Raw genomic sequence first — 26,411 nt, forward strand, 5'->3', positions numbered from 1 at the left:
CCCTCAGGACTTCAAAGCAGTGGGCAGGGTTTGTGGATTCTCTGGATTCGGGGCATCTTCACAAAAGTTCCCTTAGCAACAAGTCGGCAGGAATCCCTGACATCTGTTAACCACCACGTGAATCCCCGCAGTCCATTACCAGTTAGAAACATGAATGAGATGCTGACCTGGTTGTACTCTTCCCAGCCTGAAAAAGCCCAGCTTTTATCTCACAGCCTGGTTGACCTTGTCTGTGAGCACGGATGCTGGGCCCTACCTGGCTGGTGAAGGAAAAGGTTTGGTAAACCAGGAAGGCTTGGATGTAAGTTAGGTGTTAGGATTTTTATCCAGAGGTTGGGGTTCTCCCAGCTTGCCCACTTATTACTCCCAGCAGCCACATGACAAGCTTTCTAACAGAATGTCAGCACGGGTCCCCAGCACTTAATTGCAAAATAAGTAGATTCTGCTCTGCCTGCAATGGCAAAGCTCCTGGATAGTGTTCCCTGCCCCCACCTGTTTTTGGTTGAACTGTATATGGGATCTTAGTTCCCCAACCAGGGATCGAACCCATGGCCCCTGCATTGAAAGCGTGGAGTCTTGACCACTGGACCACCAGGGAAGTGCCTGGGTGGTGCTTATTCCCATGGAGAAAAGTAGAAATGGCAGCCAGCTGGTCGCTTTGGCTTGTCCCTTGGAGCATCAGAGCATGGGTGACACTGTGGAGGTTCAGCTATGACAGGTATGTGGTGCCAGGTTTGCGTGGATTCCTCAGAGGACTCACCCACCTCCTGCCTTCGTATTTAGTGTCTCTCCTGTCTCCCATCTGATAAAGATCGATTTTGTTAGGTTAACTTCCAGGTTCACTGCATTCCCCTCATTTCTTGAGTTGGTAGCCAGACTCAGTCCCCAGGGACTCACATGTCATGTGTCCAAACTACACTTTTCTCTCCTCCTTTAAGTGCCTTCTCCCCCCACCCTCTGAACCCATATGCATGTCACTGTCTTCTCTCCAGTGTCACCTGACTCTACCCCCTCTTACCTTTTCTCTCCTGTTGGGTTGAGTGCAAGCCTGGTCTGTTCTCCCTTAGAAATGTTCCTCAGAGCGTTCTCCTTCTTCACTTGTGTTGGCAGACTTTTTCTGAAAAGGGCCAGGAAACATTTTCGGCTTTGTGGGCCAAGCGGCACCCTCAAGTTATAGCTGCAGCGCTGTGATGTGCAGTGCGCCGGAGACAGTGAGAAGCTGTGAGAGCACCCATATGGTCCCTGTCACAGCCACTGAGCCCTGCCTGTGGAGCATGAAGCAGCTTGAGAGGAGCCCTGAACCAGCGGGTGTGGCTGTGTGCTGATAAAACTTTATTTATGGATGCTGGGATTTGAATTTGTGCCATGCAGTATTTTTCTTCTTTTGCTTCATTTTCAACTATTTAAAGATGGATAGGCCAGGGACTTGGAGAAGGCAATGGCACCCCACTCCAGTACTCTTGCCTGGAAAATCCCATGGACGGAGGAGCCTGGTAGGCTACTGGTAGGAGCCTGGTAGGTCCATGGGGTCGCTAAGAGTTGGACACGACTGAGCGATTTCACTTTCACTTTTCCCTTTCATGCACTAGAGAAGGAAATGGCAACCCACTCCAGTATTCTTGCCTGGAGAATCCCGAGGACAGCGGAGCCTGGTGGGCTGCCGTCTCTGGGGTCGCACAGAGTCGGACACGACTGAAGCGACTTAGCAGCAGCAGCAGGCCAGGGACTTCTCTGGTGGTCTGGTGGTTCCCCTAGACCACCTAGGTGGTTCCCCTGGTTGAAGAACTAAGATCCCACATGCCAAGGAGCAACTAAGCCCTCATGCCGCAGCTACTGAGCCCTCAAGCCACAGCTAGAGAGTCTGTGCACTGCGATGAAGATTCCCTGTGCTATAACTAAGACCTACACAGCCAGAAAAAGAGATGGGTAGGCCCTTGCTTAGATCATGGGCTGTGTGTGCTTTGCCAATCCCTGTTCAGAAGTTGACATTCATTCAACAATCCCTAATTGAGTGCCTAACAATAGGTTGTGAATGCTACTGTAGGTGAAGCAACGAAAGGCATAGAAAAGAAACTTACCTTTTAGTTGGGGAGATGGTAAACTAGCAAAATATATATATATATATATGTATATGATTTTAAAGTAGTATGGGGCCAATAAGGCAGGGTACTGTGATAAGTTAGGGGTGCACGATACAGGAAGGGGGGGTTCCAGAAACTGTCAGAGAAACTTCTGCAAGGAGGGGATATCTGAGCAGAGAGCTGAGTGAGCCAGCCACATGAGGATCTGGGGCGTGTTTGTTCTACAAATGCAGATAACCTTAAAGAGGGGAGTATCTTTGATAGATATGAGAGAACCAGAATATTCCAGAATGGTTAGAGAGCAAGGACAAGCTTGGGATGTGGCAGAAAGGGAGGCAGGTAAGTTGGATAGTTACTTTACTTCCCCCGACAGTATATGTAACTTGATTTTTCTCTATGAATTTATATTTTGAGTACCTATTCTGCACAGTGGAAGAAAGGTACTGTCAAGTATTTGAGGTTTCTTGCCTTTCCCCAGGTTTGCATTTATGTTCTGGGGAACTTAACTGCAAACAGCATCATTCCAAGGGCCCAGCGGTTCCTCCATGTCCTTTGGACCTCTGCTGACCCGTGCTTTCCTGTGTGGCTGTTTGTCCATCCATACTCTTTTTGCCAGAGACAATCTCCTGTCTGAGGGGTCCCTCCATCTGGAGCCCCCTCCCCTCCTTCTCAGCAGTTTTTGGGTGGGCAAAATTGGAGTATCATTCTCTGGCACTCTCTGAAGCTTCTACCTCCAGTCATGTGCTGGTAAATGTTTATTGATCAACTTTGGGGGATGGAGTGTGGGAAGTTCTGATTTGTAGCATCTGCCAATTTCTGGGATGTAAATACTCCTGCCATGGCTGATTTCAAGCTACAGATGGTTTCTTTTCATTGAATATATTGGACCTGTCATCTTGTGTAAAATTAAAGTATACAGCCTGTTCATCTGATACATGTAGATATTGTAACATGATAGCAACATTTAGCACCTCTATCACATTCCCTAATTATCCTTTCTTTTTCAGTGGTTGGTAGCTTTTGGTTTGATTGACAGGTTAGCATGCTCTGATTTGTTTTGGAAAGCTCACCTGGGCTGTAGTGTGGAGGATGGATTTTAAAGGGCAGGAACAAGAGCAAGCAGATGAGTTGGAAAGCTGGGAGCAGGTTGGTGGGAGTGGAGGTTCTGAGAGAGAAGGGGATGGATTTGGAATATGTCTTGCAGGTTGAGTCAGAAGAATTTGCCAGTGGATTGACTGGGGAGGGTGAGGGGCCTTACCTCTGCAGGACAGTTGTGATGTATTCTATGGTATTTTCCTCATCCGTGAATCATCTGCTCTGTCACCAGAGACCTCTTCCTTCAAAAATGAGCTAAAAGGCAAATAAAAATTGGGGAAAAGTTAATGTCCTTAATGCAGGAAGTACTTTTATAATTTTTTTTTTCCAAAAAGCAGAAACAGGAACACATCAGTATGCGAATAGGCAGGGAACTTGGATAGACACTTCATAATAAAAGATGTGCAAAGTTGTCAGCATATTCAGTCTCATTAGTAATCAAAGAATTGTAATTTTTTTGGAAAAGGTAGCTTTAACGAAAAGCGTCAACATAAAAACAGAATGAGTCTTGGCAAGAGTGTAGGAAGATTGTCATATGCTTCCCGGAGTGTAATTTGGCAATATACATTAAAACCGTAACAATGTATGTGCCCTCTGCCCCAGCAATTTCACATATAGAAATTTGGACTCAGGAAGAATCAAGCCGTAAGCCTCAGAATACCCGTTGCAGCCTGTTTCTGTTATAGCTCAACTGGCCACATCCGACCTGCCCACCTGGAGGACTGGTTAAAACAAGGTTCACCTGTGCTTCACACAAGGCCACCCATGCAAAAGGGGTTCAGCTGAATTTGAAAAATAAAACATTTTTGTCGGTGATGCTAAGTGTTTTTAATGGAGTTAGCGTGGTTCAGATTTCACCTGATGACAAGGCAAAATGAGCTGGTGTTTCCAAGAATGAATTGCTTTTTAAAAGCAGACTGTGTCCTATGCATTCTCTGACATATCCTTTTGTGCAAAGACCCAGCTGAAGGAGTGCTTGCCTGGCCCAAGGCCACGTTCCTTTAGATACCCTTAGTAACAGCAAATCTTTGTCTTTCGAGGGGTGCATTTGATTTTTTTGGGAACAGCCAGATTTTATTTGGAGCCAAGTCTGGTGTGTCTGTATGTGTGACTGTCTGTCACCTTGTTGAAAAAAGGATGTAAAGCAGCTTACCAAAAAGCATACGGTACAGTAAGATAGAAGCATAAATACATGGGGAAATCTGGGGCAAGAAGAAAATAAGATGATGGAGTGAAGTCTGAAGAGTGTAGAAGGTAATTGAGTTAAGTAATGCTGTTCAGGGTTTAAAAAGAGGTCCTCAAGTCATGATGTGTTTGAGCTGTTCTCAACGGGGAGAAACAGATGTTCTGATGATGGCAGCATTGGGGGCTTAGGTGCTGTGTCAGTCAGGATGGGTTAGGGAATGCTGCCATAACAAACAGGCCCCAAATCTCAGTGCTTAAAAACAATATAGGTTTGCCTCTTCTCACACTGCCAGTCTACAGCAAGTCAGTTGGTGGCAGCGAGACCCTCCAGGAAGGACCCAGGATGAGAGAGCAAGCACAGTCTGGAATCTTGCTGGGTGACCAACAGCACCTGGTTCTTAAAGCTTCTTCTCAGAAGTGACATGTGGCGCTGGTGCTCAGATGTCTTTGATGAAAGCCCAGCCACACCTAACTTCAAGTGGGTGGGGTGATGTAGTCCTGCCATCTGCCCAGAAGGAGAGACGGAGTGAGCTGAATGTATATGGATGGCTCTGGTGACCACCAGGTGTGTCCTCACTCAGGGGGATGCCCTGTTTCTGTTCTAGTTCAGTCTCCGTATTTTATGGCCATACCTAGAGTGGTGCTTCCCAAGTTGATTTTGATACCTCGAGAGCAAGGTTTCTGGATGTTGTTGGATGCAGATTCTGACTCAGTAGGTCTGGGGTTAGGCCGGGGACTCTGCATGTCTGACAAGCTCCCTTGGAGTTCAGCCCCAGCAGGTGCCCATAGCTCCTGAGACCAGGATGAGCTCTTACTGTTCTTTCAAGTCAGCTCCCCCTCCATCAAGCTCTCCTGGCATCTACCATGCTCCTGGGCACACCAGTGATACTTGGCCTGATCCCAGACTTCCTGTGATTTTTTTTTTTCTTTGAGGTAAATACATCTGTCAACGTTTGGTTCAACAAAAACAAATATTTATATTTGAGCACCTACTGTGTATGCCAAGCTCTCCGCAGGGCTCCGTGGATACAGTCAAGGCCTGGAGCCAAGGTCTTCTCTGGGAGCCCTCAGGGATGTGCCACCCCCCCTAGGTGACTCTGGCAGGTGATTTCTCTAAAAAACTTCAGTTTCACACTGGTTCTACTGGAATGAAAGCCTTTCCAGTTTCACACTGGTTCTACTGGAACGAAAGCCTTTCCAGAAGTTTTGCATCCATTGTTCTTTCTCAAATGCCTTCATTTCTCCACCCTTCTCATTTGCTTGTCAGATGCACAGAGAACTCCCAGATTGGTCAACAAAAAAACTAATTAAGTTGTAAAAACTCTTTAGAGATGATATTTTAAAAATTCTACAGAAATGAATCCTTGTCCTAATTTAATCATGACAGAGGCTCCTTATTTTAGCGATGGCTCATGGAAGAGTGTCATTTGTTTTTGATTCATAATATAAAGTAGAAATAGAAATAGGAAGTTGGAGGCCACTCTTTAGCAAGTGTTTTACTGATAAATAGCTACAAGCTTTTGTTGTGTTTGAAGTGAAAAATGAAACTGCTGAGTTCTGGATAATCAAGGACATCCTTCAGAGAAAATCTGCTAATCTGATGATGGTGTTGTTCAGTCCCTAAGTCGTGTCTGATTCTTTGTGACCTCATGGACTGCAGCATGCCGGGCTTCCCTGTCCCTCACTATCTCCCGGAGTTGGCCCAAGTTCATGTCCATTGAGTCAGTGATGCTATCCAACCATCTCATCCTCGGCTGCCCTCTTCTCCTTTTGCTTTCAATCTTTCCCAGCATCTCTACCAGCTAATCTGGTACTCAGTCTAATATTTTCATATTTATAAAGGAGGTTTTGGATGCCTGGGGCCTCCTGCTTGCTCTGGGCACATGGAATCCACCTGTGCAACACACCATGTAGGACATTAAGCCAGCACTTATATTAATGTGCACGCAAATCACAGGGGGCATTTGTTCAGATGCAGATCTGGCTTCAATGGGCCTGGGGTGGGGCCTGAGACTCTGCATTGTCTAACAAGCTTCCAGGTGCTGCTGGTGCTGCTAGCCTCTGAGCCTCAATTTGAGTAGGAAAGCATTTGAGTACCCTAAGGGGTTTTTAAGTTTGCAAGCCATGATTAAATTCTGGAATTAGATTGGATTTAGTTTACTTTCTTTTTTCTTCATGGGTTATGTAAGACTACACAGGGTCATGAAAAGAACACAGGTTTTGGAATTAGACCTCAATTTGAGTCCGTTCAACCTGAGAGGTTTGGAGATGGTAAAAAGGTAGGATGGGGGTATGGGGAGGGTGGTACCTGGTGTTCCTATTTGCCCAGAGGGGTCTTTTGATCACTATCACGGGTTGGAGGTGGGGCTTGGGAATGTTTCACCCTGGCTAGATAAGGAAGAGAGGTGGCTGGGGGCTGAAAGGCAGGCCCAGGGTCTTAACTACAGTATGCATGAACTTGACAGCAGACAGAGAGCCCAGGGTGGTCTTGCCAGATGCCAATGTGTTAGGAAAAACATGCTCCCACATCTCAAGGCACTTGATCTCCTTCCAAGGGGATGCTGGATGCGTTCTGTGGTTTGGTTTGTGGGCTGGAATGTGAGCCCTGTGGCTACCACCAGTGTGGACACTCGGCTCAGGGGCAGGGACAGAACCTCCTCCAAATGGCTGAAGAGTGCAGGGTAAGGGTCTGGCAGCTCTGGGTTCAAATCCTGACTCAGCCCCTGCTGCCTGTGAGACCCTGGGCCAGTTGCAGAATCTGTGTAAGTTTCCTAGGGCTCCTGTGAGGGTAACCAGGCACCTTGTACACACTGTTAGTGGAGTCTACACTCCACATGTTCTGGGGATCATGCCAAGACCAATACTGAGAGCTACCGCTTCACCGGACTTCCATTGATGGGGGTGCTGCTGGGGTGAGAGGAAACTCCCTTTTTCCCTGGGCCCCTCTGAGATCAAGTACAGGGCTCCCTGGTTGCAGCCCTGTAGTCAGGGCCTTCCGACCCACAGGCACAAGTCACCAGAGCCTCTTACTGAATGCAGATTTGGATTCTGAGAGTCTGGGGTTGGACCTGAGAGTCTGAATTTTTAAAAAGGTCTAACAAGGAGATGCTACTTGTCTGGGGCCCACACTCTTAGAAGCACTGCCGGAGAGCACTTCTCCGGATTTTTCAGGACCCAGATCCTACTATTTAAAGCAAGTGAGGCTGCAGCCGCTGACCAGTTCTGGTTTATTGGAAACTGCTGAATGATGGTTGTTGCTGCTCAGGCTGGGTTAATTAGTCTTAACTGCTTCTTACCTGGGTCTGATGGGCTTCTGGCTGCCCAGACATTCCCCGAAGAGACTCTTATAATGAGAAAAATGTCAGGAGAGGTGACGTGTAGGAGTTTGCTAAAGGATTTAGGCATTCCTTTTCATCTTTTCTGGGCCCACAGAAAGATTTGTTTCAAGGGCCTGGATGGGAAATTCTCTTCTGAAGGTGTTGCTGTGGGGCTTAGAACAACTGGTGTTCTCAGGCTCAGAACTGGAGATGGAGTTAGTGCCGCAAAGCTGGCGTCTCCCGCAGCCCCTGGATGCAGCCCTCAGGTCTATGTGGCTCTGCACTTCGCCTGTCTCCTCTTGCCTGGATTACTGCCCTGGCCCCTAACCTCAGTGGCTCTGCCTTTGGTCCGTTGATGATGTCCATTCTCTGTAGAAATGCCGTGGTGATTTTTCTAGCCAGTTTGGTCAAGAGACGCTCCTGCTTAAGACTTTCCTTGGGTTTTTTTGTCTTCATGATATAATATGACTTACCTTTGCTTATGCGTCCCCTCACTACCTGGCTTCTGCCTCCCTCCCTAGTCACGTTTTTAGCCACTTCTCCGTATAGGCAAAGCTGGGAAGTAGGATTGTCATTTTGTATATAATGCACAATAAGCCATACCAGGCCCTCCTGAAACAGGAGGGAAGAGGGCAGGCACAGTCTTTAAAAGAGTGATACGGCCGTTGAGGATGTGAGGTAAACGAGTCAGAACCTACTAGACCCAAGATGGCGGAGGATTCCACTTCCGGTACCAGATAGTGGATGACTTGACTTCCGGGTCGTAGACCTCAAGCCTTGTTATATGCTCATTATAATATATTAGCATGTTAATGACATGCCACCAGACGCCATGACAGTTCTGAAGCAGACCATAAAAGGCCAAGGTGGGCAGTGCCCCAATGCTTGGAAATCCCTGCCCCTTCTCCAAGATAGTTAGAATATTCTTCCCACTCATTAGCATACTAAATTACCCAGCCCTTAAAAACTAACAACCCCCGTACTCTGGAGCCTGTTTCACTTTCCAAGACAATCCTATTTTCCTGCAGCAGTTCTGGAATCTTAGAATGAGAGTGTCCTCAGTTTGTAGACAGTCTGGTGTGTGCGTGTTCAGGGCTGATCTCACCTGGGTTTGGGTACTGACTGTGCAAAACTTTGGGCCAGTCGCTTTCCTGTCCTTGGACCTTAGTTTCTATGTCTTTAAGACCCATGTCAGGCTTCCCTGGTGGCTCAGTGGTAAAGAATCCATCTACCAATGCAGGAGAGGTGGGTTCAATTCCTGGATTGGGAAGACCCCCTGGAGAAGGAAATGGTAACCCACTCCAGTATTCTTGCTTGGGAAATCCCATGGATAGAGGAGCCTGGCGGGCTACAGTACAGATCGCAAAGGAGTCAGACACGGCTAGTGACTGAACAACAACAAGATCCATATCAGAGGATTGTTGTGAAAGTTAGAATTGTCTCCTTTGATGTCAGCGCTCTGCAGAGAGCCTGGTGTCAGGGAGCCGGATGTGCTTGTGGCCGTCTATCACTCAGGGTTCTGGCCATTATTTTCTTAGTAAAAGAAACCTGCTTCCCTGAGCATCAGTTCAAACCTCTTGGTCACCATTTCTGGTGGAGACCTTGTCTCTCTGGCTCTTGTCACCTTAACTCAGTTTCTGTCTTGGTTCTTCCAAATAAGTCCCTTTCTGTCAGGTTTCAGGTCATCATTGAAGATGTGTTTACAGGAGGATCACTGCCCTTCTGTGGATGGACCCTTTGTCATGGTGCATTTTGACCACAAACTTAAGCCAGAAATTCTTTTCTTGAAATGTCACAGTTGTCTGAATCTCCTCTCATCCAGATTCTCTCTGAATGTGATAAACCTGCCAGGGAGTGACCAAGATTAGAATCTTAGCTGGAGGTCAGCAGTCGAGGGGAATTTTATCTTAGAGCCTGTGGCAGATAAACCCACTTATAAGGACAGATTTTTTTTGCAGAAGATTGCCTCCTGAGGCCTGTGGGTAGGGTCCTGCTCAGAGTGAGGGGATCACAGGACCCGTGGATGTTTTCAAGTTGATGTGTTTGCTACATGGCCTTCGATTCCTCCTTTGAGCCAGCCAGCTGCCGAATTTCTGAGCATGTCTGCTGTAGGTTCTTTGGGGGTAGAATGGGAGCGCAGTAGTGGGAAATTCTGCCTGTGCCCTGTACCCCTCCACCCTGGCTCCATAATCTGATTCTTCTTGGCAGCACTTGTAGGGCTTTCTGCTCATCTTTGTCCCCTCTTTGCTTTCCCCCATTAACCAGGCACAGAGAAAGCCTGCTTTCTGGGCTCACAACAGCTCCCTCCCCCCACCCGCCGCAGAGGAGAGGGCAGGGAGGGTTTTTTTTTCAACCTTTATTTATTTATTTTTGACCACTCTGAGCAGCATGCAAAATCTTAGTTCCCTGACCAGGAATTGAACCTGTGCTGCTTGCAGTTGGAAGCACAGAGTCTTAACTGCTGGACCACCAGGGAAGTCCCGGTCTTCCCACTTGACTCTTCTTTTGAAAGGAGGAGGTAATCTGGTCTTCAGGGAAAAAAGGAGTATCAGTGGGGATCTTTTAATTGTTCCCTTTCCGCTTGGGCCAGATGACTAATGCACACCGATTGGGAATTTGGGATCAGAGAGACAGGGAGCTAAAGTTTGTCGGGGTTCATACGGACAGCCATGGGATGAGACCTGATCTATGCATGCCCTCAAGGAGCCCTGTAGTGGGCGTGGCTGTGGAGAGCCTGGTGATGTTGAGAATTTCAGACCCGCCTCCTCTGCCTCCCCCAGGAGCAAACAGTCCAAATTAAATTGTAGCCAGGCCTCTTTCTCCTCTGTGCGGGGTCCTCTGTGGAGCCATTTTGAGTGTGTTCAGCAGGTGGGGAGCCCTACCAGTGGGGGAGGTGTTGGGACTAGCCTGGCCAAAGCAATACCAGCCATTCCAGGGAGATTGTGGAGCCAGCTCTGGCCTGAGCCCTTTGCCCTTTTCCCCGACTGTGCCCCTGGTCCAAGAAGATGACTGTGCTGGTGCATGAATGGAGGCAGGGGAGCTGGAGCTGGCCTGAAGTCTCCCAATCTCCCAGACCTGGGGTTCTCTGGTGCTGGCTCCTGGGCATCTGACACAGCGCTGCTCTTCCGGGGACTGTGGCTTGATCACTCTCCTGTTCAAGTGACTCCCAGGATTCCTCCAAGAAACCTGAGCACTATGGGGGACACAGTTTGAAAAGCCCAGTTTCTCGGTCCACTAAATGCTGACCCTCTTCTCTGCCCATCAGGATCACTTTCAGTTCAATTCATTTGCTCAGTCATGTCTGACTCTTTGCGACCCCATGGGCTGCAGCATGCCAGGCCTCCCTGTCCATTGCCAACTCCCAGAGTTTACTCAAACTCATGTCCATTGAGTGGGTGATGCCATCCAGCCATCTCATCCTCTGTTGTCGCCTTCTCCTCCTGCCTTCAATCTTTCCCAGCATCAGGGTTTTTTCAGATGAGTCAGTTCTTCGCGTCAGGTGGCCAAAGTATTACAGGATCACTTTAGAGGATGCCAACTCGAGTGCCATTCTGCTGTGCTTCTGAATTGAGTGCCAGGGTGTGGTCAGGGTGCTCTGTTACTCTAGGTGGCTGATCTGCTTTTTTATCAGTCCTAGGGAGATGATTTCTCAAGGAAGCAGCAGAAGGTGTAAATTACGTTTCACTGAAAATCATCAAGACTATATATATATATTCAGCTACAGCAGTAAGTCTCTTGCGAATAAGGACCGATGTGAGATGCAGGCAGGTTGGAAAGAGTCACAGTGAGGACCTGCAGCTGGCTTGATTGATGGTCACAGAGGCACCTGCGCTTGGCCTTCTCCTGGTTTATAGCGGAGGGGGATGGAAGAGCAACAGTTATTCTCAGAGCTGTACCCCAAGGGGGACGATTTTAAGGTGACTGACATCCACCTCGGAGTGGATGAGTTTTCTGTTAACCTGCTTCTTAGTAAGTATTCCTTGTATTTCCACTGAGCCAGGAGCCCTGGGCTTAGGGCCGGTGTCCCCACTCTGCCCTAGCCTCTTGTTGCCGTCCACAGTGTCCTTCTGAGTCCAACAGAACCCTCTCCACTGGCTCCCCGCCATCCCTGTGTGAGGGTGCTCCTTGTGGGGATGAGCACGGGGCTTCATAAACCTACCCCCACCTCCTCACTTGCCCTCTCCTGGCATACAACTCTGCACCCCCCTGCCTTTGCACAGCTGCACCTCTCTCTGGGGTCCCTTCCCCCTCCGGCCTGTCTGGGGAATGATAATCCCCCTCCAGACCCAGCCCAAGTGTGGCCTTTGACCTCTCCCCAGGCAAGCAGGTCATTCTTCCTTGGCTTCGGTAGGGCTTCCTGCTGTGATGGCCCTGACCACACTGGGCTGCAGTCACTCCCGTCCTGCACTCTGAGGTCCTCCAGTGCAGGAAACCTGCGCTTGCAGTGTCCTGAATCTCTGTGATGCCCAGCTTGACACAGTGCTTGTCATCCATGAGGTCTGGCTGGGTGACTATTGGATGACCAGCTGGGTAGACAGATGAACTAAAGAGCTTGAAGAGAGAGCTTACCAAATAACAATAAAATTTTTTTTTTTAAAAAGGTGATGAGTTAAGTGAAGTCAGTAGAGTGACTTTAGAAGAGGAGGAGGTCAGGACACAGACACAAAGGGGAAGGCCCAGGAAGGAGACAGCTGTCTGCAAGCCAAGGAGACAGGCCTCAGGAGAAACCAGCCCTGCTGACACCTTGATCTTGAACTTCAACCCTCCAGAACAATCGATTTCTGCTGTTTGAGGCCCTCGGCCTGCAGTTCTGGTCACCGGAGCCAACTCCTATAGGGCCCTAAACCTGTATTTGGGTGGGAGACTTATTTATGTAATTCTGTGTGGGACTGACATATAACAAGGCTGAGCACCAAAGAATTGCTGCCTTCGAACTGCAGTGCTGGAGAAGACTCTTGAGAGTTTCTTGGACAGCAAGGAGGTCAAACCAGTCAATCCTAAAGGAAATCAACTCTGAATATTCATTGGAAGGACTGATGCTGAACCTGAAGCTCCAATACTTTAGCCACCTAATGTGAAGAGCCAACTCATTGGAAAAGACCGTGATGCTGGGAAAGAATGAAGGCAGGAGGAGAAGGGGATGACAGAGGATGAGATGATTGGATGGCATCACCAACTCAATAGACTTGAGTTTGGGTGGACTCCAGGAAGTGGTGAAGGACGGGGAAGCCTGATGTGCTGCAGTCCGTGGGGTCGCAAAGAGTTGGATACAACTAAGCTACTGAACAACAACATGTGGGATCACCACTTTGGACGTGGCGGTTGTCCTGGTTTTCTCCTTCACACGTGTCCCCTTCTGAACACATGATATGTTCCAGATCCTACACTAGAGTATGAGCCCCACGAGGACAGAGCTGTGCATCAGGTTTGTTCACTGTAGGGTCCCTAAACCCCAGCACACATGAGAGCTCGTGTAGAAGCCGGAATGTCTTTTGATGAATTCTGTCTGAAACAATGGCCTGAAAGTCTAATACCTCACTCTGGGTCTAAATCCAGAATTTTTAATTAAAATCACTGGTTTTCTGTGTTTAGCTCTCTGCTTCAGGCTCACCCCGCAAGGTGGCTTCCTGCTCTGTGTCCTCTGTCTCTCTAATCTCTACCCAGCCACCAAAGGTGATTAAAATGTATTAAAAATCAGAGAAGAGTTCATTTACTAGTTTTTCTTTACACTCGGTGGGCTGAGCCACAGATTATATTAAGCTGGGTCGTATCAGTCGATGAGTTTGAGTGCTGTGACCTTCCCAAGGGTTAACTCACTGAGGCCAGGGATTTGCTTACTGCAGCATGCCTGACACCAGTGTCAGTGGCTGGTCCAGAGCTAGGGACTTACTCATATTTAGGCAATCAGCGATTCCATCAGTATAAAGGTGAAGTGAAGGTGTTAGTCTCTCAATCGTATCCGACCCTTGCACGTGCCTCATGGACTGTAGCCCGCCAGGCCCCTCTGTCCATGGGATTCTCCAGGCAAGAATACTGGAGTGGGTTGCCATTCCCTTCTTCAGGTGATCTTCCTGACCCAGGGATTGAACCCAGGTCTCCTGCCTTGCAGGCAGATTCTTTACCATCTGAGCCATCAATATAAAGGGCAGACAGGTGAATGCTTGGCATTTCCTGGTGGGGTCAGCTGGGGTCTTTTCTGCAGGAAAGCCACCCCGTGCCTCAAAGCTCTCATCATCCCTGATCACTGGCCTGTTTTCCTCCTCAGGCTGCTGCTGGTGGTTCCTTGTCTGCAGCCCCCTGATGAAGGCACCCTTACCTCCTCAGTGTTAAGAGGAGAGGTCTGCTTCTATACAGCACAGCTTGGCTGGTCTGATGTGTGGAGAGGGTCACTGATTTGGAGAAACTCATGACTTGCCTGGGAATTTTTGACTCCTTTATCTTCCTCTTCCTCTGCATCTGGTTTTCTCATTTTTATTTTTATCCCCAACTGCCTTTAAAAAAAGTGTGGTTAAACTCACATACCACATCACAGTTTACCATTTTAAAGTATACAGTTCAGTGGCATTTAATACATTTGCAGTGTTGTGCAGCCACTGTTGTCCTGTTCCAGAACATTCTCATAATCCCCTAAAGAAACCCTGTACCCATTAAGCAGTCATTTCCCATCCCCCTACACCCCCCAGTCCCTGCCAACCACTCATCTCTTTTCTGTCTATGGATTTGCCTATTCTAGGCATTTCATATCAATGGAACCAAACAACGTGTGATCTTCTTATGTCTCGTTTATTTCACTCATCATGATGTCTTTGTGGTTCATCCATGTTTCAGCATGTGTCAGGACTTCATTCCTTTTCATGGCTGAATAATATTACATCGTAAGAATTCACCATGTTTGCATGTCATCAGCTGATGGTCATGTGGGTTGTTGCCACATTTTGGCTGTCGTGACTAGTACCATTCACTTCTACTGTCTCTGGTTCTGCTTCCAAATGCTCTTTAATTTTATATCTAGAATGCATAGGTTACCTCTGGTGGCAAAAGCATCGTAAAATGAGAAGGCAGAGTCCTGGTGCTCCGTTCTCGCTCCATCTCTGATATTGTGTCAAGCCTCAGTTTGCTCATTTCCAAAATGGGTATAGGATTCTTGGCCTTCCTTACTCAGCCAGAATGTTGTATGAGGCACACGTCATAGAATGTGAGTTTAAGCCTTTTCCAAGCTGGGAAGTCAGATGTCAAATGAGAGTCACTGATGTTCCTCATTTTTTCCTATGTTTTTTCTCACTTTCTGTTTTTCCCTCTGCTTCCTCTTTTTTCTTTTTATTTTGCTAATGGCTGCCCTTGGATTCTTTTTTCCTTTCTTCTCATTTCCTCTTTCTTCAGCTGGCTAGGGATGTAGGAGGTGGTCTTCTGTCCAGTGATGTGCTGGAGATTAACAAGATGATGGATATAATATGGGCATCCTTGGAAAGGGAGCATGGTGGGTGGCAGAAGCTGGCAATTAGCAGAACTGGCTGGGTGATGGGGTGAAGTCAGCCATGGCTGGACCCAGTGGCGGAACATGAGCTGAGACATCCCTGCCATTCTCTTGGCCTTGGCTTTAGAGACTCCATTTACAGGCAGTTTTGAGGCCTTTTGCAGTCCAGGAAGTAGCCAGTTTGGTGGATACTTAGGCAGATATTAGAATCCAAATAAGCAGACCCAAGGGACACTTGGCGGAAAGCTGCAGATGGAAGTGTATGCTTTTCATGGTATTTTACTTTGCAAATGCTACATCTTCTGCAGTCCTGTGTGTGTTGTTTTCCCAACTGAAATTTAAGCTTCTTGAAGGCAAGGGTGATGGTCTTCTTTTTTATTTCTATCCCCTGCACTTGTGTGTGGTGTCCTTCAGAGATTCTGGACATAAGTGATGTTGAATGTATGTGATAAGAACTTTGTTTAGTCCTACAATGGTTGCAGGGGGCTTCCACACAGAAGTTTTCATGTGTCTTCTCAACAGCCTGGCAAGGTGAATTCTGTTTCTCAGATCTACAAACTTAAGGCTCAGAGAGGTTTTGGAACTTGCTCTGGATACACAGGCAGCTGGAGGGGCAGTTGGCTCCCTGCTTGCAGCAGCAGGCAGGTTTTACATCGGATAAGAACCATGTGGCAGCACTTATTTGGGGAGATGGGAAATCAATCCTTGTGCAGTTAGACCCCATTCATTTTGGAGATCTTTTGTTTTTTGGACATCTTAGAATTTCCAAGTCCAGAAGAAGTTCTGTTGGAGTTTCAGGTGGCCTTCCCTATTAGTCAATACAGATTCGTCTTTTCTCAACAAACTTTAGAGACCCCTCAAGGAAAGCTGATATCCTGCTACCTTGGTGTGTTCTGCATTTGCTACCAGTGGGGCTAATTTAAGGAACTGTTGTCATTCCTGGTGACAGCCGTGGAGCCAGCTCTCGATGATGTTGCCATTTGGAACAGGGTTCCGGGGTCACTGTCGTCATGCTGGGTTGGATGAAGACGCTGAGAAGTCTGGCTCCGATGGGGTCTTGAGGGAGGGATGAGTGTTTTGGAATGAGAGAGCCCATGAGGAGAGCGTGCCTGGAGGAAATTGGGTCAAGATGTTCGGTTTTAACACCTCTGATTTTCTTCCAAATCGGAGAAGGAAAAGAGTCTGACTTAAGGGATGAAGGGAGATTTAGGGTTTTCCATGAATAGAGCTTAGAGCTCCATGGAGCCTAGGTTCTTCGTGGCTCGGGTGAAGCTGCAGAGGGAAAAACCATGCCTGGCATTTAGGAGAGCCGTGTGCTTGGCTGGGCAAATTGCTGAGCTTAGAAACCACATGAGCTGGTAGGGTTCATGCTCAGCCATATAAAGTGCCACTGCCTTTGAGTTGTTCTGTATTGCTGGGGAGGTGGAATTTTTAAGCTTAGAGATCTTCCCCAAGGTGACAGAACAACTGGGTGTAGTTAAAGGGCACTTCCTGCCCACTGGAATCCTTAGGTGTGTTAATTAACAAGATAAGTTCATTCACTGAGTGAGAGCTGAACACCTACAGTGTGCAAGGCGCCTCCCTTGAAGCTGGAAGTACAGTAGTATACAGGGCAGCATAGAGTTTGCATTCTAGTTGAAGGCAGCAGACCATAAACAAAACTAAGCTGTGTAGTGACCAAGAAGATTTGAACGGGATGGGCAAAGAAGGTCTTATTAGGAGAGGACATTTGAGCAAAAGGCTCTGGAAGAGGGAGTGAGACTTTGGATTTCTGGGAGAAGACTGTTCTAGCCAAAAGGCAGAGAGTAACAGCCAGTGCAAAGGTCCTGTGGCCTGAACATACTTTGAGTTCGGAGCAGCAAGATCAGCGTGGCTGGGCCAGGTGAGGAGCTGGGTGTGGCGTAGGGAGTATTGGAGGGGGAGAGCACCAGGGCAGGCAGACCTTGGAGACCCTCAGGAGGTCCTGATTTTTACTTTGGTGTTCTAGGGGGGACTATTAAGCAGAGATTTGATGTGACCTGATTTATTTATTTTTTTCCCCATTTTATTTATTTATTTTTGACTGTGCTGGGTCTTCATTGCTACATGAGCTTTTCTCCAGTTGTGGCGCGTGGGACTGCTCTCTAGTTGTGGTGTTTGGACTTCTCGTTGCTGTGGCTTCTCTTGTGGAGCGAGGGCTCTAGGGCGTGCAAGCTTCAGTAATGGCGGAGCACAGGCTCACTAGTTGTGGCTCCCAGGCTCTAGAGCACAGACTCTAGTTGTGGTGCATGGGCTTCGTTGCTCTGAGGCACCTGGGATCTTCCCAGACCAAGGATTTAACCTGTGTCTCCTGCATTGGCAGGCGGGTTCTTTACCACTCAGCTGCCAGGGAAGGCCTGCTTTTCTGTTTACAAGGCTCACTCTGCTGCTTTAAGAATGGGTGTGGGGGATGCAGATGGAATCGGGGGAGAGAGTGAAAGGAAGGAGATGAGTAAAGACATCATTGCAGCAACACAAGTGAGAGGTGATGACAGCTTTGACCGGGGTTGCATAGCTGGATTTTGGCTGTAGTCTGAAGGCAAAACCAGTGGGATCTGGTGATGGATTGGATGTGTAAGTTTTGAAGAGAGCTTAAAGATGAATCATGTCAAGGTTTTTTGCTTAAGTGACTGGATGAAAGGAGCTGGAGAGAAGGTGAGGATTGGAAGACGTGGATATTGGGAGGATATCAAGAGTTTGGGCGTGTCAAGTTTCAGATTCCTATGTATAGTCGAGTCATGATAGTGAGTAGGCGTTTGGAAAGAGGATGCTTGAATTCAGGGGAGAAGTTGTCTGCTGTTGTGACTTTGAAGTCTTTCTGCTGTAGATGGTCTTCAAGCTGCTGTTCTGAATGAGGTTGCCTGGAGAGTTTGGTGGATGGAGAAGCAGGCCAGGGGTGGGGCCCAGAGACATCCTTAAAGGGAGTGAGGAGGAAACCAACCTCAAAGGAGAAGATTTAGCCATGGGGAAGATGGGAGGGAAACCAGAAGACCAGAGCAACCTCATTGAGCTCTGAAACTGCAGTTCCGGGTCCTTGAGACTTGGGCGTCTCAACTAGGCAACATTAAGTACACTGTGCATGTGTGCACCTGCTCAGTCGTGTTCGACTCTTTGCGACCCCATGGACTCTAGCCTGCCAGGCAAGATTTCCCAGGACATGAGATTTCCCAGGCAAGAATACTGGAGCTGGTTGGCATTTCTTCTCTAGGGCATCTTTTTGACCCAGGGATCAAACCCGCATCTCCTGCATTGGTAGGCAGATTCTTTGCCATTGAGCCACTTGGGAAGCCCATTAAGTACACTAGGCACACCCCAAACAGTGTTTGAGATGAGATTTGCAGGTTATAGGATGATTAGAATTTTCTTCTGATTTTTGCATCCTTTTGGGTCAAACACAGACTTCTTAGCATGGCTTTAGCAACTTCACTTTCACTTTTCACTTTCATGCACTGGAGGAGGAAATGGCAACCCACTCCAGTATTCTTGCCTGGAGAATCCCAGGGACGGGGGAGCCTGGTGGGCTGCGGTCTGTGGGGTCGCACAGAGTCGGACTCAATTGACGCGACTTAGCAGCAGCAGCAGCAGTCATATTTGCATTTCCTGTAACCCCCCACCCTCACTGCTAGGCCTCACTGGCAGCCTCATCCACAAATAGTTTGGGGAAGGAGCTTTTAATTATTAAGTTTTAACCACACAAATTGATGCTTTTGAACTGTGGTGTTGGAGAAGACTCTTGAGGGTCCCTTGGACTGCAAGGAGATCCAATCAATCCATCCTAAAGGAGATCAATCCTGGGTGTTCATTGGAAGGACTGATGTTGAAGCTGAAACTCCAATACTTTGGCCACCTCATGCGAAGAGGTAACTCATTGGAAAAGACCCTAATGCTGGGTAGTATTGGGGGCAGGAGGCGAAGGGGACGACAGAGGATGAGATGGTTGGATGGCATCACTGACTCGATGGACATGGGTTTGGGTAGACTCCGGAAGTTGGTGATGGACAGAGAGGCCTGGTGTGCTGCAATTCATGGGGTCGCAAAGAGTCGGACACGACTGAGTGACTGAACTGAACTGAACCGAACCACACAAATCACGTATGAATTAAATTTTGCATCCACAACGGGTGGGCTTCCCAGGTGGCGCAGTGGTAAAGAATCTACCTGCCAATGCAGGAGATGTGGGTTTGAACCCTGAGTCAGGAAGATCCCCTGGAGGGGGAAATGGCAACCCACTCCAGTGTTCTTGCGTGGAAAATTTGGTGGACAGAGGAGTCTGGCGGGCTCCAGTCTGTGGGGTCACAAACAGTCCAACACAACTGAGCGTGCACACATACTCCACAATGGGTGGAAAGGAATTATATTTTGGATGGCAAGGATGTTTCAGGTCTTATTTGTGGTTTGTGACCCTCCAAAGGATATTTTTTGAGGAAAGCATTTCCAAGTAAGCTGAGAACATCAGTACGCCTCACCCTAAACACCTCAGCATACTGAGGTTGTTAGTAACACTAACCACAGTACAGTGTTGGCAGTTATTTTATTCTTTTGAGGTTAAATTTGCATACTTTCAAGTGCGTATATTGTAAGAGTCATTTGTTGAGTTTTGACGACTGCCTACACCTGTGCAGCCCCAGACCCTATCAAGTTCCAGAACATGACTGTCACCCACAGGCCTCTTCCTTTCTTAGCCCCCACTCTCACCCACCAGAAGCAACCTTGGCTCTGATTTTTTTTTCTACTCTAGAATATCACTGTGGTTTTAATTTGCATCTTCCTGATGACTAATAATGCTGCTCACCTTTTAAGATACTTACAGGCCATTAGGGTTCCCTCTCCCATTAACATGTCTAAGGATGACTTTTAATTTGAGCGTAGGGGGGGCCCATGAGGGAAGGAGTCCAGTTGATTGGCGGATATACAAGAGTATATTCCTGTAACAATATGATTCCAAGGTGTCTGCCATTAATTTAAAGTCGACTCTCATACCCTATGAGACTTTCCAACAAGGAAATGCTGATATGTTAAGAAATCGTCCAAAAACCGGGTGGAGGAGTGAAAATTTGAAGCATGTCGCTCGAAGCCTTATCTTCTAATCGTTTCCAGTTATAGAACTTTGCTTCCAATGAGTGTCAATCTAGCAGAAGGACTCAAAATCATTAGCAGATTCATAAAGAGATTTGACCAGCAGCTGCTAGAGGAAGTATGGCTTTGAGTTCCCCATGCTGGTGTCAGACTGTCCCCGTATTGTCAGGCGAGGGTGCTGGCGCAGGCGTGGAGGTTCTCAGGGCAGTTAACAGAAAGGGATTTAAAAAAAAAAACAACAAACATTTCCCTGGTCAACTGCAAGTTTGGCTCATCTTGCATTTTAGAGCTTTGAGTCTCATCCCATCCTTCGTGGGCAAGGATTCTGGTCTTGCTGCAGGCTTATAAGTGGTGGGTGTTGGGTTGGCCAAACAGCCCATTAGGGTTTTTCCGTAACATCTGATGGAAAAACCTGAACGAACTTTTTAGCCCACCCAGTATTTCCTCCTCCTCCTTGGGCCCCATCTATCTGATCACGCAGCTGGACATATGTGGCCTTGTGACAAAGAGTGGGCTGGATTGGGGGGGGAAGTGAGGTCACCCACATCCTCACTTAGCTGTGTGTCTTGTCAGCTGTCATTTTGTAAAGGAGCTATTGGTTGGGGGGGTGGGGGTAGTCACCAGAATGTTCTTCCAAGGAACCTGTCCTCAGTGACAGCTGTTTCTGAATTGCACCACTGAAAGGTGTATCCATCAGAGTGTGGAGGGCAAAGCAACTTCTAATTGTGGAGGCAGTGAGGAGTTTAAAGAAGGGACTTTTCCCAGAGATGTAGGTGGACTAGGGGATGGTGAAGCAGGCCCTGGGAGGCAAGGGGAAGGAGTGGTAACAAGAAGCTGGAGAGAGGTCTGTAGCTGGAGGGGCGAACTGATGGAAAGATGCTGCAGCCAACCACAGCCTGCAGAGAGGGAGCAGGTGGAAATGCCTGGATCTCATTCTCCTTCTGAATCCTCATCTCCCACCTGTCTCCCCCACTGGCTGACCCTCCTTGTTAACCAGTGGACAAGGGAGTCCTTAGCTGCAGTTCACACAGTCCGATTTCCCAGTGCACAGAGCAGGGAGGAGAAGGGCCAGGTGCAGATGCCAACATGCAGGTGAGAGTCACCAGCCCGGAAGTGTTTTCCAGACCTTTGTCGCATGTTAAAATGGCACTTAATTTGCTTTTGGAGAAGGACATTTAACACTCTCTTGGAGAATTCTTGGAGAATTCGGAAGAGAGCCTGGAAACTGATATGAGATAAAATGCAAATACGGAGTATGTGGATCTTGAACATAGAGATCTTCCTCAGCTTGCTTTTAAGTCAGGAAACATGGCAGAGAGGTCCTGTGGGTCATGTTGTCAAGGGGCTAGGTGGAGCAGAGGCTCCTTGGAGGGATTGTGGGTCTAGGAGGTAGGGGGAGCCAGAAGGACCTCCCTGGGCTGGGGGTACCTGGCAAGTCCACTCTTGTTCAGTTGCTAAGTCATGTCTGACTCCTTGCCACCCCGTGGACTGTAGCCTGCCAGCTTCCTCTGTCCATGGGATTCTCCAGGCAAGAATACTGGATTGGGTTGCCATTTTCTCCTCCAGGGGATCTTCCCGACCCAAGGATTGAACCCGAGTCTCCTGCATTGGCAGGCTGGTTCTTAACCACTGAGCCACCTAGGAAGCCTGGGAAGTCTACTTACTAGGGAAATACAATTACATATCAAAAAGAGATAGAGAGGGACGTCCCCGGTGGTCCAGGGGTAGGACTTGGTGCTTTCACTGCTGAGGGTGAATGTTCAATCCCTGGTCAAGGAACTAAGATCCCACAAGTTGCACAGTATGGCCAAAACAAAACAAAAGAGATGGTGAGAGAGGAAGGTCGTGGCAGAGCCTAGGTTGTACTGAACAAGAAGGAAAAGTCAATTCAGAGTGGAGAAGCAGCCAGCCAGGTCAAAGGTCAAGAAACCCAGTCCCTAGACTGGCTTGTGGAACATGAAATACAAGGGCCAGGAGGGGGAAGGCTGTGAAGTGAGCTGAGCTTAAGTCAGTTCCTGGTGGGAGAGGTTATTCCATGGAATCTCGACTCCAGGTGATGCTTAGCCATGGCTATGGAGGATAATGGTCCAGAGTGTTGGGTTCTGCTGCCACGTAATAGCTATGGGACCACAGGCAGGTTACTTTACCTCTTTGTATCTCAGATTTCTCATCTGGAAATGAGACCTTTTTAATACCCATCTCATAGGGTTGTATTAAAGTTCTAGTGAGTCGGTAAACATGAACCTTAAAATTATGCCCAGCATGGAGTAATTGGGCTTCCCTGGTAGCTCAGTTGGTAAAGAATCCGCCTGCAATTCAGGAGACCCGGCTTTGATCCCTGGGTGAGGAAGATCCCCTAGAGAAGGAAATGGCAACCCACTCCAATATTCTTGCCTGGAAAATCCCATGGACCAGAGAAGCCTGGCAGGCTACAGTCCATGGGGTTGCCGGGAGTCACACATGACTTAGCAACTACACCACCACCACCACCACGGAGTTATTAGGCAATTAGTGTTATCTGTTAACGAGATTGTCATTTGAAAAAATATTGCTCCAGCCTCAGGAATTAAACCAGCATCCCCTGGAGGTAGGGCTTAAGCATTATGCTATTTTTAAAGCTCCCTGGTGAGTTGCTGGAAACCATAAGCTACTGCTTTGTGGTTTAACCTTCAGGTTCTCTGAAGGCTGCCTCTGAACTGGAAAGGACCAAGTGGAACAGTTTTGGGGGCAGGGAGAAAGGGAAGAGAGGTCCCACCAGGGAGGAGAAAGTGGAAAGAAGCTGTGATCCAAACTGATCTTTGAGATCAATTGGGATCCTTGAGATCGCAGCAGAAAGTGAGCCAGAGAAATTGGCTTCAGTTAGCATCTATTTGGAGGCTGCCTTTTGTCACAGAGGTGGCTGTTTGAAGCGCAGCAGTCATTTACACTTCAGTATGAACAGGTACTAGGATTCTCTGATTTTGAATAGGGGGATAGAGAAGGCAATGGCAACCCACTCCAGTATTCTTGCCTGGAGAATCCCAGGGACGGCGGAGCCTGGTGGGCTGCCGTCTATGGCGCACAGAGTCGGACACGACTGTAGCGACTTAGCGGCAGCAGCAGCAGGAGGGCACAGATATCAGAAGGAAGAGTGTTGGGGAAAGGGAGGTGGAGGAAGAGGAGAGCTTTTTACGTCAATGTTTTCTCATCTTGAAGAGTCAGTGGTAGGTAGGATTTAGGACTGGAGGTTCCATGAAGCTTTGTGGAGATGAGTTTTAGGGGTGTTTATGTGTGTATGGCTTAGGTAGGGGTTGATGGTGGTGCCCCTTTTATGAAACACTTCTACAGTGTAGGTTTCCCAGAACACAGTGCAATGAACATCTTTTTTCAACTGTAATGAAGATATTGTCCAGGTGGCTTGGAGCATCACAGATCAGTAGCATCTTGGAAAGTACGCAAGAGGCACCTGACATACACCTCCCTGAGCTGGCACTGTTAAAGCACATATGTTAGGAGAGAGAGGTCCTTGAAGGCAGGGACTATCTGTCTCTCTTCTGTGATTTTTATTTATTTTTTTAACTTTAAAATTATTAGTTTATTTATTTTGGCCACAGTTCGGGATCTTAGTTCCTGGACAAAGGGTCCGACCTGCACCCCCTGCAGCAGAAGTGCGGAGTCTTAAGCACTGGACAGCCAGGGAAGCCCCTCTTCTGTGATTTTTAATATGGTCCCTTGTACCTGGGCAGTGAGGAATGAAGCACTGAGAGTTGAGGAATTTATACTTGAGTTTACATCTTGATTGTGTGACTTTGACTGAGTCACTTGGTCTAGGTGGACCTGATTTTGTCAGGTGTAAAATTAAGCTATCAATAATGAGAGCTATAAGGGTTAAGAGATCAGTGTACGTGAAACCACCTCTGCACTGCAAAGTGAAATCACAGAAACTCAGGGTACTGTTATCCATCCCCTTGTATCCCACCAGGATGTCTTAGCCAGTGCTGAGCACATAATTGTTTCCTGATAAAATCTCTTTGGGCAGCTGATTGCTGTCCAAAGTGCGTTGCTCTAGATTTGGTTTTAACCCGCCTATTATGATGTTCTATGTCTCATCTTTTGAGGGAACTCACCCTTCTTCTGTTTATCCCCAACCCTGTAGTCCTGGTGGGGCTTACCCAATAAGGTAAGTTGCTAAGCTGGCTCCTAAATTGGGGAGATGCCACCTGCAGAGGACAGCCAATCAGAGGGGAGAAGTGGCACCCTGTTGACATTGTGTGAGCCCCTGGAGCCAGTCATCCCTGAACTTCACCGAGTAATAGGAGTTTATATACCCCTCCCCCTGCCCCCTCCCCATCCCTTTTGGCTTAAACTTGTGGGTTACTGAAAGCCTTGGCTCTCTTTCCCTTCCATCCCGGAAGGCAGCAATGGTCTCTTTTGTCCTGTTAGCAAAAGGGAAAGAAAGAGGATGTCACAGGTAAAAAGTCAAAACTGGAAGATTTTATTTAACATATATATACAGTATCTTCCTATAAGCAAATACTATGCTGCCACTGAATGATGTAGAAGAAAATTTAATTAGGAAAAGTCTCACCAAGGAACAATGAACGTGTGTTAGTTTTGCAGTTAGAAAATAATCTTTGAAAGAAGTTTTACGTTAGGAAGAGGGCTTGCCCGTCAGGTCTGAGGAACCTCAGAGCCAGCCCTCACTGACAGATTTCTTTGTTTTATTTTCTTATTTATCAAGCACTCATAGAGCACTTGCTACATGCCAGGTGTTGTTCTAACTCCTCTAATCCTCACAGTGACTTCATGAAGTAGTTTCTGCCATTGTCCCCATTTTACAGGTAAGGAAACTGAGGCCCAGGAGTAAAATGGCTCATCTATAGTCACCGCAGTGGCTGGATTAAAGCCCAGCAGCCACTCCCCCCAAGTCATGCTCCAGACGACCCCAGGATGCTGCCTTTCACAGGCACATATTAACTACTATCTGAAAGGAAAGAAGTTATTTTTTAAACACAGGAATAGACGTGCATAGAGAGAAGACAATGTGAAGAGATAGAGATCAGTAAAATAATTCTTTTTTTTTTTTTCTGTGGCATTTTGCATGTGTGCTAAGTAGCTTCAGTTATGTTTGACTCTTTGAGATCCTATGGACTGTAGCCCACCAGGCTCCTCTGTCTGTGGGATTCTTCAGGCAAGAATACTGGAGTGGGTTGCCATTTCCTTCTCTAGGGGATCTTCCTGACCCAGGGGTTGACCTTTAATCCACTTTAAATTTACCCATTCTTTGTTTTAGTTACTGTATTTTTTCGGTTTTTATATTTCAGGTGTCCTCTTTTTCTGATATATTGCCACTGTTTACAGTTTCTAATTACCTCCTGAGATGTTTATGCTTGTCTTTAACTCCTTGAGCATAACATGCCTAATAATTTCATGAAATATATCTTCTAATTGCAAAAATAGAGAAAAAGCCCACTACCACCTGAACTGTGTTCAGTCATTCATTTTATTTTTCCTTAAGGATATAAACCAGTTAAGGGAAAGAAAGAAAGAAAACAGAGAAAGGAAGGAAAAGTCAGATGCAGAAGAGGGGTAGAAGGGGTGGGAGGGAGAAAGGGAAAGAAAAAGTTAAACCATACCCAAGAACACGTGGGGTTGAAGGTAAGATGATGTCAGCTGTCCATGTCATCCCTGATTTTCTCTTGGGCGGTAGTGAAGTGAGTAACCCCTGTTAGGGCTGCCCCGTGCCTCTTAACAAGTTGACAAATCACTATTCCTAGCTCTTTGTTTTTATAGTACATTTTTAAAATTGAGATATAATTCACATGCAATAGAATTCACCCTTTTCAAGTATGCACTTCGGTGTATATTCACTATTTAATCCTAGGACATTTCTGTCACCCCAAAAAGAAACCCTCTACTCATTAACAGTTACCCCCTTTTTCCCTCCCTCATTCCTGACCACCATTAATCTGCTGTCTATCTCTATGCCTGTATTAGGCATTTCATATAAATGGAATCACACACCATGTGACTTTCTGTGTTTGGCTTTTTTTAGCATGATGTCTTCAGGGTTCATCAGTGTTGTAGCATGTGTCAGCAGTTCATTCCTTTTTATGGCCGAATAATATTCCATTGTGAATAGAGAACATTTTATGTATCCATCCTTCAGTTGATGGACATTTGGGT

The 26,411-nt window shown here is 47.3% G+C and overlaps 1 protein-coding gene and 1 long non-coding RNA gene across 9 annotated transcripts in view; one reads left to right on the top strand and one right to left on the bottom strand.

The window, feature by feature from the left end:
* The window catches only part of LOC145541575 (uncharacterized), a 108,044-nt gene extending 99,661 nt beyond the window's left edge, over positions 1 to 8,383 (bottom strand). For all 3 annotated transcript variants that reach the window (XR_014079128.1, XR_014079126.1, XR_014079127.1), the window contains exons 1-3: positions 8,152 to 8,383; positions 3,340 to 3,431; positions 1,019 to 1,117 (exon numbers count right to left, since the gene is read on the bottom strand). This is a non-coding gene — a long non-coding RNA (uncharacterized LOC145541575). The remainder of the gene's footprint in view (positions 1 to 1,018; positions 1,118 to 3,339; positions 3,432 to 8,151) is intronic.
* The window catches only part of GAS7 (growth arrest specific 7), a 203,031-nt gene that overhangs the window by 5,308 nt on the left and 171,312 nt on the right, over positions 1 to 26,411 (top strand). The window lies entirely within an intron of this gene.

Source organism: Giraffa tippelskirchi, chromosome 3 (assembly GCF_054371585.1).
Source record: "Giraffa tippelskirchi isolate mGirTip1 chromosome 3, T2T-mGirTip1v1.2.pri, whole genome shotgun sequence".
In the NCBI taxonomy this organism is placed as follows: domain Eukaryota; kingdom Metazoa; phylum Chordata; class Mammalia; order Artiodactyla; family Giraffidae; genus Giraffa; species Giraffa tippelskirchi.